Here is a 17,212-nt window from a genome sequence, read left to right on the forward strand (position 1 = left end):
TCGTTAATAATCAACGTTAGCGCGGTTATTAAAACTGGTTCAAGTTTCGAAAGTTAAGAAAGCAAGTGTACTCTACTATTTGGTCGATCAGTTTACCATTACAATTTAACATTTTTATAAAAATGAAAATATCATTCTCTCGTAGATTAATACGTCATTACAGTTCTCAACGTTTATATTCCAACGAATGATCGATCGAACCTTTGTAAAAACAAAACAACTATTAGCATAAGGGAAAAAGCAAGCCCGCGGTTTGTTTTCTATCGTACAATAATATTTTGTGCAGTTTTCTACGCGTTCCCTTTTGTATCGCGGTTTCAATGAGTTTCTGACCCATTTCTCGTTTTGTAAATATTGTCTGTTGTATTCCATGGATGAATTTCAACGACGGATAAATGCTTTCCAATCCCATAAAAGGGAAGAAGCGAACGAATAGCCAGTCGAACGCATTTTTCGTTCTCTCTGTTGGAAATATATTGTTTAATAAACTGAACATTCCAATATAACACAAGTAGAACAACACGTAGACGTAGTTTCTAGGAACGAATTAAATAGTTTATATACATATAAATTTTAATCAAAACATTTGCTGCGATTTAAAAATCATTTTATTTCATAAATTACTCAGAATTTTGCAAGGATACCGTAGATAAATCTGTACGATTAAAGCGCGATTTACGATTAATTTATTAGGATTTATTAATTTATTAGATCGAGATCTATTTAAAATTCGAACAGAGCTAAATTTTCAGCGAAACCTATTGTGTATTTGAAACAATATGCATATATGCAGAAATAAGGAACGTCTCGAAGGGATTTGGTTGCGCGTCGCTTTTCGAGGGAATCTCGTTCAAGGAATTCTTATTAACCTCCTTGCGATCCAATTGCAAGCTTTTAATTACTTTTGCTGGGCTAATATTCAGTTGGCAGCTCACTCAATTTACGGATGCAAATTATTAAACGTTATACGTTTAAGAAGTCCGGCATTAAAATAACGACAAGCAAGATGCCGAGCAATTAATTAAACTCGACTGCGCCTCGCGGTGAGCCGAATTTGCATTCCGTATAAATTTCTTCTGTCTGTAATTGCGACATTTACGTTAAATTTGGGGCATTTAAGTCGTTTTTAAGTGACTGGAATTCTAAGTTCGTCCCTCGGCGAATTTTCTTTGATGATAAATTGTAGTCCGTGGTTCGTTGTTTCAGAAGTTTTAGTAGTTCAGTCTTATTTTGTACGTTAGCTTTCCTTGCATACGCGTATGCAGTAGTGTAGGATCTTTACTACAATTAGTTTATTTACAATAAATGGATTAAATAGATGTTGGTTAAACAGGAAACGATGCTTGTTTAACGTGAACTAATCGCAATAACGTATTATAGTTAAGACAACTAGATAGCAAATTTGCAACTCTCGTCACACTCTCTCGACAACACTAGCAACACTATCTCCCTGACTTCTCGATTCACACTCTCTGACTTCTCAACTCACAATCTGACGTCTCAACTAACATTCTGACTGTTAATTCGTCTTTCTCCCTTAGCGTCCCCTTGTCTTTTGTCTTAGCCCCACCACACCGATATCTCTTAGGCCTTTCGTCCACGATATTACAGTAGATGTATATAGTTTACGAAAAATTATTTCTTTATCCTGTTTGAAATTTATTTATAATAATTTGCGAAAAATGCACAGATATTAATAGCTAGCGAACTTAGTAAGTGCTTATGAATGTTACTTTACGAGCCTACCTGATCGTGATGGGATCAACGTTATTCCATATAATTCTGCGTATTCTATATACAGGGTGGTTGGTAACTGGTGGTACAAGCGGAAAGGGGGTGATTCTACGCGAAAAAAGTAGTCGAAAATATAGAATAACAATTTTTCGTTTGAGGCTTTGTTTTCGAGGAAATCGACTTTGAATTTTCGCTCGGTACGCGTGCGGTACGTTATAACGGATCTCACTGTAGATCGTTGTTTCGATGGAAAAATTAAAAAAAAAAAATTTTTCGCGTAGCATCACCCCCTTTCCGCTTGTACCACCAGTTACCAATCACTTTGTATAATTACAATCGAATGTATCAACATTTTCATTTTCAGTCTGATATTTTTCATGCAATTTTCAAAAATTTCTTCTTTAAGTTTCTAAATACAATTCTTATTGCAAGCGCGTAATATTTTCATGCGTTGTTTGTATTTAATACTTTCTATATTAGAATTTATATAAATTTAATCTTCCGAGTTGAATAGCACGCATTTGCAACATTTTACCGTGTGGCCTTATAGAGGATAAAGAGACAGCTTGATATCGTGCAAGATAGTTCAGACCGTAATTCGCATTCATGTCGAAAGGACGTGCACAAGTGAGCAATTTTCACTTTCGACGCTTCTTTCTTTCTCTGTGATCCTCTCTCGCCGAGTCCTTTGGTGTGGTGCAATTAATAACACAGGGTCAAGCGGTGCGCTTTAACGAGATCTACCGTGCACGCGTTTTCGCGAATCTTCGCCAAGCAGTCGCAATTTTTTCCGATGCATAGTATAACACTTTTTCCATCAATTTCACATACTTCCTTTCCTTTCGTGCGAAAGCACTCAACGTAAAACTTTGAATATGGAAAACAGGACACAATGAGATTATCAGAACTTTGATCGCCAGAAAACCAAGTAACTATGAAAATTATCGATAATACAATATACGTATAAAGATATTTGTTTTTCAAACACGAGATACTTTAATATTATACATTGTTTTATTGTATCTTTTTGTTTCTCACGATTCATATTTCTTTCATTCGTTGTAAAAGAATGTACGTACACATATGCGCGATATTATGAGCAGCATGAAGCACGTTTCAGCGAACGCGAGCGTTGAAGTTGTTTGTAAAATACAAATTATCTGAGGGAGCAAGAGGAAATAGCAGCAATAAATAGGACGATTTTTTGATCGAACAAGCGACGAATGAATTGTGTGGAGTGGTTCATATTCCATGATGGAATCTGGAACGCTGGAATTAACTCGAGGAGCATTGATCATCGCTTAATGGGATTTTTTAATTAATTCATGTATTAAGAGCAATTATAAAAAGCATGAGATATTATAATATAGAATATATACGAATATTGTTTAATATTGTTCTTTTTATATATTTATTTACGTATTTCATTATCAGCGTGAGTTCAATATTTACAATTACACTGCAATTTATGCAATTCCATATTTTCATATTAAATTCTATTGTATTTCCCTCGAAAAATGTGATATGGACATATTCGTATACAGGGTGTGAAATTTTTCTATTCTTGCTATTAGACAGACAACTTTTACTGTACCATTTTATTACTATCAGGTTGTCCGAAAAGTTTCTTTCGTTTCACAAGGTGATAATAAATGAGCAACAATTTCTGTTTTACATTATTTTATTGAATTAGGTATGATACATTTCGTTCTATTTCTATTATCATGTTCGTGCATAATTCAATAAACCAATATAAAACAAAAAAATATTGCGAGTGTATTATTTCCTTATAAAACGAAAGAAACTTTTCGGACAATCTAATATATAGAATATTTCAGTGAGTCTTTCTTCGTTTACTCCGTGTCATTTGGTGAGAGTAAATAAATTTGAAAGATTGCAAAAATTGGTAACCGATACAACGAAATAAGGCTGTCACTCGGTCATTGATTTATCTTACAATGACAGGATAAGTGTGAAGAGTTGCCGAGGACGGTAATAGGGTATGCAATTCATACGATCACCTTTTACCATAATTTCACACAAGGGATGTTCTATCAAGGATGAAGAATGATCTCGATATATCGCGGTAGCTGAATTATTGAACGCTGAATACGCGATGCTATTGCATTGGAACGCTACTCGATTGATTGATTGTCGAGCATGTATAGGTCCACAGCTGAATAGTTATAAGAATTTTGAAAATTTATCACCAAATATTTGTCGATCTTGGGTTCACAATTAGACTTGCAATTAAAGAACGACGATCAAACCAGACTACTATTGGAAATCAAAAAATATGAACATCTACATATCTACTACTTATTGTACTATACTTAATACCATCTAATAAATCCTTTAATTTTAAATTACCTAATTTTTGCTGCTTCTTTGACATTCAGTTTAACGATACTATTTAACTTCTTTTCGACTCTACTTCGTAATTACGGTAATTAAAAAAGTAACAAAAATAAGAGAAATAAAAGGAGGAGTATTATATCTTATCACTGTTAATAAAAATCATATTAACATAGTACCTCCACGCTGGTAATATTAGACTTGGCAATTTCAATTTTAAGGAAACGATATTTCACACGCATCGATCTAATAATTCATCTTGATACTAATACTAGCGCAAGGAAACACAATAACGTCCGAAACTCCAAATTTTCTACCAATTCATAAAATATTATTATATTTCCCCAAAGCTCCTAACGAGCAATATCGCGTCTCTCATTCTTTCAGCTCGATCGTCCCAGTTCAGTTACCTCTCGCCTCATGGAACAGAACCTCGCACAGATCTCTTTATTACGTACCCTTCATATTTCATTCTATCAAGGAAAAACGAAGAGAAAGCACGTGCGCTGGTCCGATTAAATCGCAAAAACAGTGAGTATGTGCGGCTATCCGGGTAGGCGGTCGTCGCACGAAAACGAGATACGCGGTAAGCAATCCAATTCGCAAAAAGCTTCATTTATCAGCCATAGTGAGGCCGGTAAGGGAAGAAGGACAATCGCACGGGGAATGAATTAAGGACCATTCGAGTATTTCTTTTTTTTGCTCTGGTTTTAGTCGCCCACCTGTCTCATCGATTTCATTTCACGAGTCATTTAGAAGCTGGCGTTGTTTCGCTCGATCACGAAAAACGGGTCGAGTCAACGCAATTTCTTTTATTGACGACGAAATCACCATCGATAGATAAGAAATGTAATCGCATCTTATCTATAAGCACTTCTTATCCCTGGTCGATTGTGTGATTTTCATATACTGTATCGAGTTAATAGGATGAAATTAATAGATACTATTTAATAACGAACAGTCTTTTCCATGAGAATATTCAATAAGTGTATGAAATATTATTTAGTAGGAATATTTGGAATTATTAATTAGGTTTGATTCTTATAAGAAGACTGATTGACTTTATCGTAACAACTAGAAAGCGAATCTTTCAAATCAAAACGATATATGAAAAATGTATAATGACGTGCATAGCATCGATTTATATATACTGTATAGCAGAAACGCAGAAATCATCTGATTCTGATCGAAGATATGAAAATAATGTTACATTAGCTACAGTGTCTACTTTTGATAAAACATTCTTTACGTTAATGAATTTCATCGTACAACGAAAGAACATTAACCCCAAAAGTTCCAAGCTTTAATTTGCATAGTGTGATGATGCAATATAATCTCGAAAATAAACCTTATTTTACACATATTATTTTACATATTATTATTATTTGAATATAATATGAAACAACATTATACACAAGGAATACCAGAAAACACGAATAAAAAAGAACATAACCGAGTTCACGAATTCACTGCAAAAGTCCAGGAGGCACAAGCTCTTCATTCGCAACCAGGAAACGTGGTTTGGAAAGCTCTGTCCTGAAAATCGATTGACCGCCAAAACATGCACGAAAAGGAATTCTTGGAACGTTCTCTGATTGGTGTTCGTTGCTTCGACGAGAGTTGCTTTTAATTGAGTGTCGACTTCAAATCGAACTCTTTTGTCGTCGTTTCGAATCTGTTCTCATCCGTTTGCGAATCCAATTTAGGACGGAAAGGGATATTAACGAATGGGTAGGATCGAAATGTTGCGTCGCGTCGTCGTTCTTCTCATTGCGTAACACCTGTCTACGTTATAGAATAGTTGGCTGTAGATTCGAATTTTCTGCCTTTCGATTAGTTTTACGTACAATTATTATATTACAATATTTACAATACAATTATTAGTATTACAATAATTTTTATAAATAGAATCATTTTTTCGAGATTACTCTTTCAACTGAAAAATACATGTTTAAATAACATTCAGGTGGTATCGTTATCTGCTTGAAAATAAATAGAAATATTCATGAATTAATGAAATTTAATTTCGATATAAATAAGAGAGCAAGTATATATTTTATTACGAAAAAACATACTTTTCCTATCAGCAGTAGTGTTATGCTGTGTTTAAATATTACACAAGAAATCCCAGAATATATAAGTTAATCAAGTGAGGTCTATTCGTAAAAGTACAATTCTGTGCAAGAGCAGCTGCTTTCCCTCGTGCGAGGAGTTATTTAAATTCATATTTTGCAGCGACATGCAAATAGGCTCACTTTTCCATCCGTGCGTATTCACATTTCCACCATTGCTGCAAATCTTGTAATTACTCTTCCATGTAGCCGTATACTTTAATCGAACAAAATGCACACTGTACCATTGCTTCACGAGAATTTTTAAATTTCATTCATAAACGTAGCGTTTAATTTCGTTCCAGCATCGTTGTCCAAAAATATTCATTTGGTACAATTAGAACATTCATTTGATACAAAAATTTCGTCAAACATTTCTATACTTGTTTCGCTACTTGACTCGAAATATATGTATTTTTTATTTTTATATATCTTGTTTATTATTTTCATCATATTTCTGCTATACGAAGCATAGGAAACGAAGAAAAAGGCGTAATAAAAATCCGACTTAAAATACCTCTTTGTCTTTAATTTTGATCAATCTTTGCCAAGATTAATTTATTCAATTTGTCCGAATAAAATTTTGTTCATTTATTTTAACGAATACCGCATGCCTCTGAACTACTTAAATCCCTCTCGCTAGATCATTTTATGTCTGTATCTTTTATTTCGGTATTGATTATGCACTTTGATAATGTACCTTTCGCCTGCCTGCATTTTATCAATTTCACATTTTTTTGACATATTGAAATATGCTATCAGGGCTTCAAATTTTTTCCCTGGCTCTTTCAATACCGTGTATCAAAATACATTTTCGAGCACATATTTTATACAAATTGTTTTTACATAAGGGCGAGGGAATAGCTTTATCTGGCTGCTCCATTTCCATTACTTGAAGCGGTATGAAGAATGTTCCCTTGAAAAGTCGTTTAGTACTGAGGAGAGTGTTACGCGATGGGAGCAGCTTGTGTATGGGGACGTGAAAGAAATTCCAAGGTCGGCACCATATTTTTTTAAAACAAGCTGATGTATTTTTATCAATGACACGCGATACCTGTTAGCCGTATATTTTAAGCCCTAACGAATAAACTGAAGTTAATAAATTGGATCCTCCAATGGTAGACGTTTATTCAAACGCACATTGCGCGTTATCTTTTACAACAAAATCTATCTCTGTAAAAATCTTCTAATACCTTTACGTCGAATGTTTCAAGCATACACGTATGTTCACGAATATTATTCCAAAGCGTGTAACGTCGAAACTCATTAATTCGACGTAACTCTTCAATTCTCTACTCTTCGATTGTTTCAATAAAAAGTCATCGTCAGGAGCACTAATCTAAAACTCATCGCGTTCATGATATCGCAGTTACCATTTCACAACGCGAGTATCAGCTTTTGGAAACCAAAACGATCTCGTCCTGTTCTCTGCCTCTTCTAAAGGGAACTAGATCATTCGTCTGGTTAGTTAACTTCTCTGTGAATTTGCCAAAACATAGCGGAACGCGATACAAAGCCATCGTCTGGCAAACGCGTCCTTCCGGATCAAAGTAATCCGCCGCTTGGATCTCGCTGGATTTCCAAACGTTTCCTTTCACTCTGTCGCGATGTCGGCGAGAGGGGAAATGCGATATGACTTCAAAACCGTCGTATTCGCAGTCCATTTTTAGCGTTAATAGCACGACTGGAGGTCAGCTGAAATGCATGAAAGAGAGCACTTTCATACGCGAGTCCTGAATACAGGTTCGAACGTTTTGTGAGCCCTCCTTCCATTTCGCGCCTCGTTTTCTCTCTCCCCTTCCTCTCCTTTCATTCTTTTTGTTTTTTTCCCTTCTCTTCTTCTTTTTTTTTCTTTTTGTTTTACGTCCCACGCTGTCGCAATGAGATCGCGATCACGCGTACGACCAATTCCGCGCGTATCCGCTTGGGATGTCATTTAAAAAAAAAAAAAACCCTCCGTGTCGATTCTCTTCCTCCGTGGAACAAACGAACTCGCGTCGTTATAGATCGACATCACGCAAATCTGATCGAGGAACGGTTCGAATTTACATTCAGCAAATCGTGTTTGTAATTTGCACGAGCTGTGAGTTTCTTCGATTTTATGTTTGCAAATTCGTTCTTTGTTTGCGCGACACGAACACGTTGTTGATCTTGAACGAGTTGCCGACCATGGGCTTTTCTATTGTGCGCGTAGAGGGTGTTTCGCTCTGCTAAGAATATAAAAGCCACTTGAAGGGGATGGCTTCGGACGGAATAGTCGCTGGAATGCTTTTAGGGAACGTTTTAAGTCTACTGGTATCCAAGTGGATCACGTTCACGTGTTCTAGTTATTCTTAAGTTACTCTTTATCGAAGCAAATATACATCTATTCCAATAAGTGCAATAAGTTGTTGCAAGGGCGAGAATTTGAAGAGTTTATTTTGAAATATTACGCTCTGTCCCACCTGTTAGTATTGTCAATGCAAATAAATACAGAGAATTCGCCTTTTCTTAGAGCCGTTGGTTACAGCGACGAAAAGACGCGATACAATGTCAGTGAATGTATGTACGAAAGTTTTGTTTGAAAATCTTAGGCTGAATTAGAACTGACGTATGTGCCTACGCATGTTGTACGTTTAATTAAAACATGTTGCTCAAGATGATGGTATATAAATATAAAAGAATATACAAGATAACAATGTAAATATGAATATAAATATCCATTACATTGTTAAAAAGAACAGACGAAGTCACGATGAAATGCTTTATCATCTAGCGCTTCCCTCTCGATAAAGAAATGTTCTATTTTTAATTAACTTGTTAAAGATAAGTAGCCTATAATTAAAATTATGTGATTATGCACTATTGTATAACTGCTCGTATGACGTACTTGATAAAAAAAAAGTATCTGATAATTTTCACATTATTTTGTATAATTTCACGTTATTATTTCATATACAGGTCTATAAATACGTAGGACATTTTTGGAGAATCGATTCTACGTGTCAGGGTGGTGAAAAAATATGTGCAAGATACTGAGAAAGTTATAGTGTCAAATGTCGTTACCAAATACATACGCGGATTATCATAAGCAATTTTATCCCTAAAAATATTTCTCATGCTTCTAACATTTCGCAGAATTTGTTCTATCTACGATTCTTTCCTTCTATACGAGGAGATATCAAAATACGAGATACGAGGGTCACCTACACTTTTACCTAAACATAACTTTACCTAAGCATAATTTTTCGTATAAAAATTCGGTATACCATTAAATACACTCTATAAACATTTACAAACATCCATAAACGTCTACAACCTTGGTTCATCAAATTAATTTTAACGTAGTATACCTCATAAAACCGCGCCTTCATCTACCCTCTTAACCTACTCTCCCTTTCAAGAGAACTATAAAAGAAAATCCTAAAGTCTGGTGGATCGCCGTGGAATCACGCCGGAGACGCGTTTCAGTGCCGCAGTTTCGATGATCCGGCTCATTTTAACCGTCCGGTTTTTCGATAGATCGGGAGAGCGCGGGCTCTTTCACGGGCGCGCCTAATCGCGCCGCCCCTTTTGGAAACTCATTGAGCCGGATTTTATGCAGCCGTCCGCCAATGGTCGTTTCATGGTGAGCTGCGTGGAATAAAATCGTGGCCCGCCGGAAAAAGAACGAGGAATGAAACGAGAACCAGAAACGTAAAAAAACAAAAAAAAGAAAAAAAGAGGAAAGAAAAAGAAAGTAAAACGAAAAGATAAAACTCGATGAAATTAGAGAGGAAGAAAGAACGGAACAGTGGCTTAGGCTATGGTTACAATGGGTGTGTATTCGGAGGATTTAACATCCTGACGTTGATGTAATTAAATATGTACACAGTACTCCCATCCTTCAAAAGTCCCAGGATAGTTATCGTATTAACTTCAAAATGGAACGAATAAAGTACGTAGTAAAGAGAGACGAAGAAATAACGTTTGTGTAATAAAGAAATTATACGCTATTAACGTACTAACGATTTTAGCGAGACACAGGTTTTACTTAAAATTCGCATTTTACGTCACATATGAAAATTTCATTAAAGATAAAAAAATGTCCTAAGACTTTTCAAGAAAAATGTATGTACATAGATCTCAATGAGTGCGTACGTTACGTCATTCGTCGAAACTGAATTCGTCCGAATATGCATCCCTCGTAACCATAATTCTGTTGGGTAGCAGTTCGTCAATTCGATCAGGTGTTCGCTTTATTTTCTGTCCCCGAAGACACAGAAGATGCGCTTTCACCGGCATCGGTCTAGGAATAGCCAACGGCACCGCGTCATATTATTATCGTTGCCATTAAAACATCCCCTTTAGTTAGCATTTCACCTTGCAACAGGGACAAAGTGTCGTCGGTGTGTGTTGGAGGGTACCCGCGGCAGAGAGCCGATCTTACACGCCACTGCTCGACAAAGTGAACCGGCGTCGTGCACGTATTAATATCTAGGGCCCACGGCTGGCACCCTCTCTCTGTTCCTTTGCCACGGGGTCGCTTCTGACGTTCAGCAATCTTCGTCGTTCGAGATATACGTTTCTCGGGGTGATCGGTAGACGTCGGGGGCGGCGGGCGGGCAAAAGGGCGGCCAACGTGGCCTCGGAATATTATTTCGATTAGAAAATTCGCGTTACACCCGCTCGATCTCTCTCCGCCGTGTCGTTGAGCGTATTTGCGGCGAACCACGATAACCAGGATGCTTCATGTTCTTTTTCTCCCCTCGGTTGGTCGGTTGCTCGATCGGAACGGAATATCAGTCTTCTTGGAGGAAATTGAAAGTGAGAGATGGTCGACCTCTTGGATGATTTAGGATATCGTTTTTCATATGTCGTTCCGTACAGGAAATTTCGAACATAACGACTCACGAAAATAGTTGGACACTTGTCATAGGAATTTTTGGCGAATACCGTATGCGCGACAATTTTTGAAATTTCGTCCACTGTGAGATTATCGCTTTTATATTAATATTATTTGATACCAATTTTTAAATGCACAGTCGACACTTCTATGAATTCTACGGTTAATTCGTTCCGCGTTGTATCGAAACCGTGTTTCCGAAATACTGTGTTATGAGAGGGTTGAGCATATGTAAGAGTTACAAGACGTTTATTACAAGCATACACTTAGTAAAAAATTAATATTACGAAGTAGTTGTTATAAATAAAGTTACCTTAAATAATTGATCTAAAAGTAGTCCCACTAAATATCAAGGCTCGTTAATATAATGGATAATTGATCGTTTAAATTTAAATAATTCTCTGACCCTCGTAAAGCCTATGTTTTCTAGCTTCTGCGTACATTTTGATAGTTTGACGATGATAATCGTGTAACGTTGCATGTGATACAAAATCCAGCATGCCATCCAGTAAGTCACTGTATACTCGTTTATTTCTTCTTTCATTCCGTGAAGATGATTTTCCACAGTTTAGAAGACAATGTAACATTTAAAGCCACATCTATTTTCCAAATTAAATATTATATGGAAATTTATACGCATAGCTAGTTACTGTTGAAAATATGTAAACTCGTCGATCAAAATTTCATGGATATCGATTTCTAATCCATCTCTCTCGATGTTTGCGTTTGCCCATTCTCCTCGCTTCATTATACATTCTCTTAATCTGTATCTTTGCATCACGATATACATGTCATTTCACGTAATTGGTTTGTGTTATATCGCTAGGAATATTGAAATTATATTATATATTTCGTATATATTTACATATAAAGTTATATAAATATAATAAAGTAATACATATAACAGCATACTAGAGTCAACGTTATAGTCACAGAAGTAGTTCAATTTTTCGTTGCAATAGCTGTTTTATTAAAAAATTCTTTTAAAGATTCAACCTGGCTCAGTTACGTGGGATAGCCTGTATAGGAGCGCCTTGCAACTTTTTCCAGCATCTTTCACAATCTACGACAGAAAGTCCTTGATACATTTTTTCAAAGAAGTGTGGCGCGCCAGGTATTGGAAAGGTTCGACACTGGTTCAAGTTTGTTCTTTGAAAGTTTCGTCGGTGTTATAAAAGTTGATACAATGATGTGATAGATATATCGAAATACAAGCGCAACGTGTTTCCCGCAACATCGAGTAATTGCGATTCACGAGAAGTGGGTATAAATAGTATGTGTTTTTCGAGGTCATGGACAATTTATCTATCATTGAAAGAACTTTACGTTAACGTCAATTATTAGACAATTTTTGTTATTTTTACAAAATGTAATAAACGCGCGAACAAATAGGTTTCATCATTTCGTTCTATTAGCACTTAAAGATCATAATGCATTATTTCAGTACGTGTTTTTTTTTTTAAATTAATGCAGACGAACAAGTGGAAAAAATTGAACGTTTTATTATTGTTTAATACTAGATGAATTACAAATAATATTATTACAGAACGATTACGGGGCGACAATGTGAAAACAAATTTCATCTACGACGATCCTTAAGAGTTCATGCAGTTAGAGAGAAATTAGAGAAATTAAGAATTAACGAAATTAATGTACTTTCAATATAAATATGCTTCAACTTCTTTCATCAGAATTCTTTAATTTTGTAAACGGTGCATAAATTTAAATCACGTTTTGTATTTTACAATTATAAATTATTTGTAACTTAAGGTCAGCTTTGGTAATGTATTCAATTAGTTGATGTTAGTTCCCAGATATGCGTTGCTACAGTATATTTCAGTTTACATTGCCTCTATTATACTCTACGTATTGCGTAGCTAACGGTATGTTAAATTTCCCATTATGCCATTCACCGGTTAGTTAGTGCATATATTAACATTGTCATGGAATGTTACTATTGATATCAAACATTTAATATATTCCAAGCTTAACTGACAGCTTTCCAGTCACACAAATGTTTCAAAATTTATAAAAATCTCATAAAGAATTCAATATCACATATAATATTGTAATTTATGCATTCGTCATGTCATATCGTGAAATAAAAGTTGTTCGAATAATGGTTGTTTATGTGTTAAATTTCTTAGCTCGTATGAACGCGTACAACCTTCTAACAAGTACGTAACAACTTTCCAATTGGAACCACGTATGACGGCAATTTATTTTTATCGTTGCAATAAATCAAAGAGAAGACCGCTGATAGCGATCAATGATACAGAAATGGCAACGACATGATGTTCCATATTTTGTCAAGTATCAATGATATTCACCGTTAAAGTCGTGATAATTATTTTCAATGTTCTTTTCGTCTGAACGGTTGAAACGTTCGGATATACCGAAAGAAAAAGATTTGTTCTTCAAACACCATCATATTTCTGTGACAGAGAAAATCCCTTTTTACGGATATGTGTATCGATTAGAAGAAATCCGCTGTCATTGCGTGAACTTCAAAGGGACGGTGAAAGGAAACGACTCGAAAAACGTGAATTGATATTTCGTTTTTCGTATACATTTCATTTGCCGATGTTTAAAAACTGCGTTTCAACATTTTCAAGATTTTTATGTAGTATCCCAGTTCTTTCAGTTTCGCATTGATAATTATTAAATTATCAAATATCAATATACGAATATAGGCAATGAAATTACGTAAGTTACGAAAACTTTCTCCAACCATTCGTGAATAAGTTCGACCGTAACTTACAATTTCCTTGATTTACATATTTCAGTTACCTTTCATACGAGACATTCATTCACAGAGTACAATGCGTATTTGTTCCATACTATTTTTGGCCACAAAGCCCATTGTACGAAGCACAATACCTAATCATAGAATTTTGTTCGCGACTGAACGATTCACCAAACTTTCGTATTTCACTGCGTGGTAATTTCTACCTGGGAGCAGATTAGAGAATTGTTTCGAGTTTTCCCGGTTATAGCCTGACTAAAACAGGGTTTAGTACACGACAGGTGGTCGGTTTTCCATCTGAATCGGAAAACGACTTTACAATGTGTTACACGGACGACAGCATTTCCGACAGTTGACTTCCATTTGATTTGATTCGCATGTCGTGACAGATTTTGTCGATGAATTTTCAACTACTTGCGCGTTGTACGAATTGATTAAAGGAGCCACGATTCTTCAGCATTCAAGGGCGCGAATTGAATGTCAAGGACGAGGAAGATATCGAGGACTCGAGAGAGCGATATTTTTAGCGAATATTTTTATTGACCTATATGGAACGATCTATTTCCATCTTTATGTGGACTTACTTGGAAATGTTTGTGAAATTGATGAAAGAAAGACGCGGATTTAGACGGATTTTGCAAGAACACATTGAGATTCTACGCGAATAATTTGGAGGATTACTTGCAAATGATGTTTGGAATGGATTTTACACGTAGAAAAATCTATTTCTGTGTGATAATTTCTGTATAATAATAGAACCTTATTTTTAAATTGTTCAATAAAATGAAATAATATATAATTTAATCATATTTTCGTATCAGTTTCATCTGTGTTTGAAATATAAGTTTGAATAATAAAAAAGCAAGAATTAAAATACTGAATTCGATACTAAGTTTTATTCGAAGGATCTTCGGCTTTTAATAAATAAAAATTCTATTTAATGAATCAAAAATTAATCTAATTTTCATGATTTCAAGAGGAAAAATTACAATTTCAGGAAATTATAAGTTGGACCAAACGTACGCTTTATTCGCAATTTACTCAAACACGAGAATGATCTAGCAGCTTTAAACGTATCCTAGTGCCAAATAGGCTTGGAAATGCTTATGCAGTTGTTTCACCGATCGAACGTCCCAGTGTCTCGGGCAAGTAGTTTGACGGAAGCTTATATTCAAAGTATTAAGGAAACTTAAGGAACCACGTGGATTAAACGATTGAATTTTGTTTGACTAGCTTAGAATTTTAGTCCGCTTGTTTCTGTCAAAAGTTTTTGCATAAAGTTCTTATGTGAAATGTTTGGAAGTACACATTGCCAAATATATGTATTTTTTAGCGAAAGTTTCATACGTTCAATATGTTCGCTATTATGTATTTTGTCTGCAAATTATGATAGTATAAATAGTGTAATTAGCATGTGTATCAAAGTATCGATCTTCTTAACGTTCTACAATAATATTCCAAAATTTAACTACACTCAATTCTATTATTAATTTAAATATCGCCTAACAAAATTTAATGTTTAATAATAATTTTCTTATTCAAATTCAACATTAAAGTGGAAAAACGCGGAACCTTTGGAATTGCAATTTTGTGTTGTATAGTAGCTTCTACGATACAATGTTTTTATATTTAGTTATTTCCAACTTATTTGGTAAATAAATCTTCGAGATTCGAAAGGAACACAAATTTTTTAGAATCTCGCAACTAAGATCGGCTATCCAAAATTCTGTATCGGTGTTACATAGTTACAGGCGGATTAACACAAGTGAATCATATATGTATAAGCTCATCATAGATAGGGCTAGATTCACTGCGGAACACCTGCAACCTAATTATAACCCAAGTTTCGCTTCGTTATAAATGTACAACCCTGATGTAGACTTCGTGTAATCGTGACGTGAATATGTTTAAACAGATCCATTATCTCGATCAAGTTTATGGTAATTCACGATCGAATTTGCTACAGATCTCCTGAAGAAAGTATTCAGATCTGCACACCAATATCCTATTAAAATTTAATTTTGCTCTCGTATAAAAAAAAAAAAGAAAGGAAAAGAAGCAGGAAATACAATTTATCACCTTCTTCCCCTATGTTTCTGCGCGAAGAGTTACTCGAGGATCGCGGGAAGCTCAAGGAACACGGTGTGAACGAAGCTTTAAACTGATGCGCGTCGCGGCGGCTCAGGTGGAGGCGCGCGTTGCGCGCGCGCGTTGCGCACGCACGTCAGATTTTCGCGGGGTTCCCCGCGTCAGCCGCGTTCCGCGCGTCGCGTCGCGTCGCGTCGGCCCCTCAGTAGGCCACTGTCATTCCGTCGAGTTGCATCTTGCCAGCGGAGTACACTTTCTCCCGCCCACGCGAGATCAAACCGCGCGAATCCAAAATCACCGCGAATCAACGGCGACCAAGTCGAAATTTTTCCCGCGCAACTACGCGATCTCCAGAGTCTGATCAACCCTCGGTTCTTCGACTCTGTTGCCATCATCGCCTCCTTTCACTACTGTCTATAATATATATATCGCTTTTTTCGTCCTCGATCGTCGCATCGTTTGCGATACGATACGCGTACATACATGTGGATCCAACAACGGTACCCTTGAATCACTTCCACCGTTGTACGCTCGAGATGTTGCGGTTTACCCCGACCATCCATCGTTACCTCGTGAACTGCTACTACTCTTTGATCATGTGCCGTACATTGCTTTTCGAAATTCATGCCGTGGACTGAGCCACGCGTTCCACGTTCGCTGCTTTTCTTCCGCGTTGCTGGCTATCACCGGAAATGAAAAAAGGACGAAGAAGAACGTTTTCCATTTCGTTTCATCTTGGTCGTCTCTTTCAACTGACCTTCGTTCGAAGAGATTGCTCTTTTTTTTAGTTTTGTTGTTGTTCTTCGTTTTATTACTATTTAAGCTGTTATTTAAAATCGTGCGTCTTCTTGAGGATTGTCGTGTCGAGAGACGATTTTTCAAACAGTATGAAAGTGTTGTATACGTAGACTTTTTTGATGATTTAAACTTAAATTGAGCTTAAAAACTATATTGACTCGATAATTTCATAAACGGAGAAAAAGGTGACGATCTGATCAGTTATAATTCACTTCACAGATATCTTCGATAATCTTCCATATATAAACTGCTTTAATACAATATTAATCTCAACTTCATAAGTAAAGAAATAAGAAAATTTATCTTGCGATAAGTAGTTTTATGGAAGTAAGATATTCAGTCTTCGTGATGTGAAAATTGACTGAACGTGAAGTTGATCAATTCGGCTTCTAAGAGTCTTGTACATATATACATGTACATACAATGTATAGACTATCTCCAAAATGCCATTTTCCACCTCTTTTATTTAAAAAGACTTACCCTCTATTCGGTTCTCCTTTGTGGCAGCAAAGAACA

At 35.9% G+C, this 17,212-nt stretch overlaps 1 long non-coding RNA gene across 1 annotated transcript in view; it reads left to right on the top strand.

Annotated features, from left to right (window-relative positions):
• Positions 1-1,662: 1,662 nt before the first annotated feature.
• Positions 1,663-17,212, top strand: part of LOC138189790 (uncharacterized) — a 110,857-nt gene continuing 95,307 nt past the window's right edge. Inside the window, exon 1 of the long non-coding RNA XR_011176118.1 lies at positions 1,663-1,836. This is a non-coding gene — a long non-coding RNA (uncharacterized LOC138189790). The remainder of the gene's footprint in view (positions 1,837-17,212) is intronic.

This window comes from Bombus flavifrons, chromosome 2, assembly GCF_040668555.2.
Source record: "Bombus flavifrons isolate JBK064 chromosome 2, iyBomFlav1_principal, whole genome shotgun sequence".
In the NCBI taxonomy this organism is placed as follows: Eukaryota; Metazoa; Arthropoda; class Insecta; order Hymenoptera; family Apidae; genus Bombus; species Bombus flavifrons.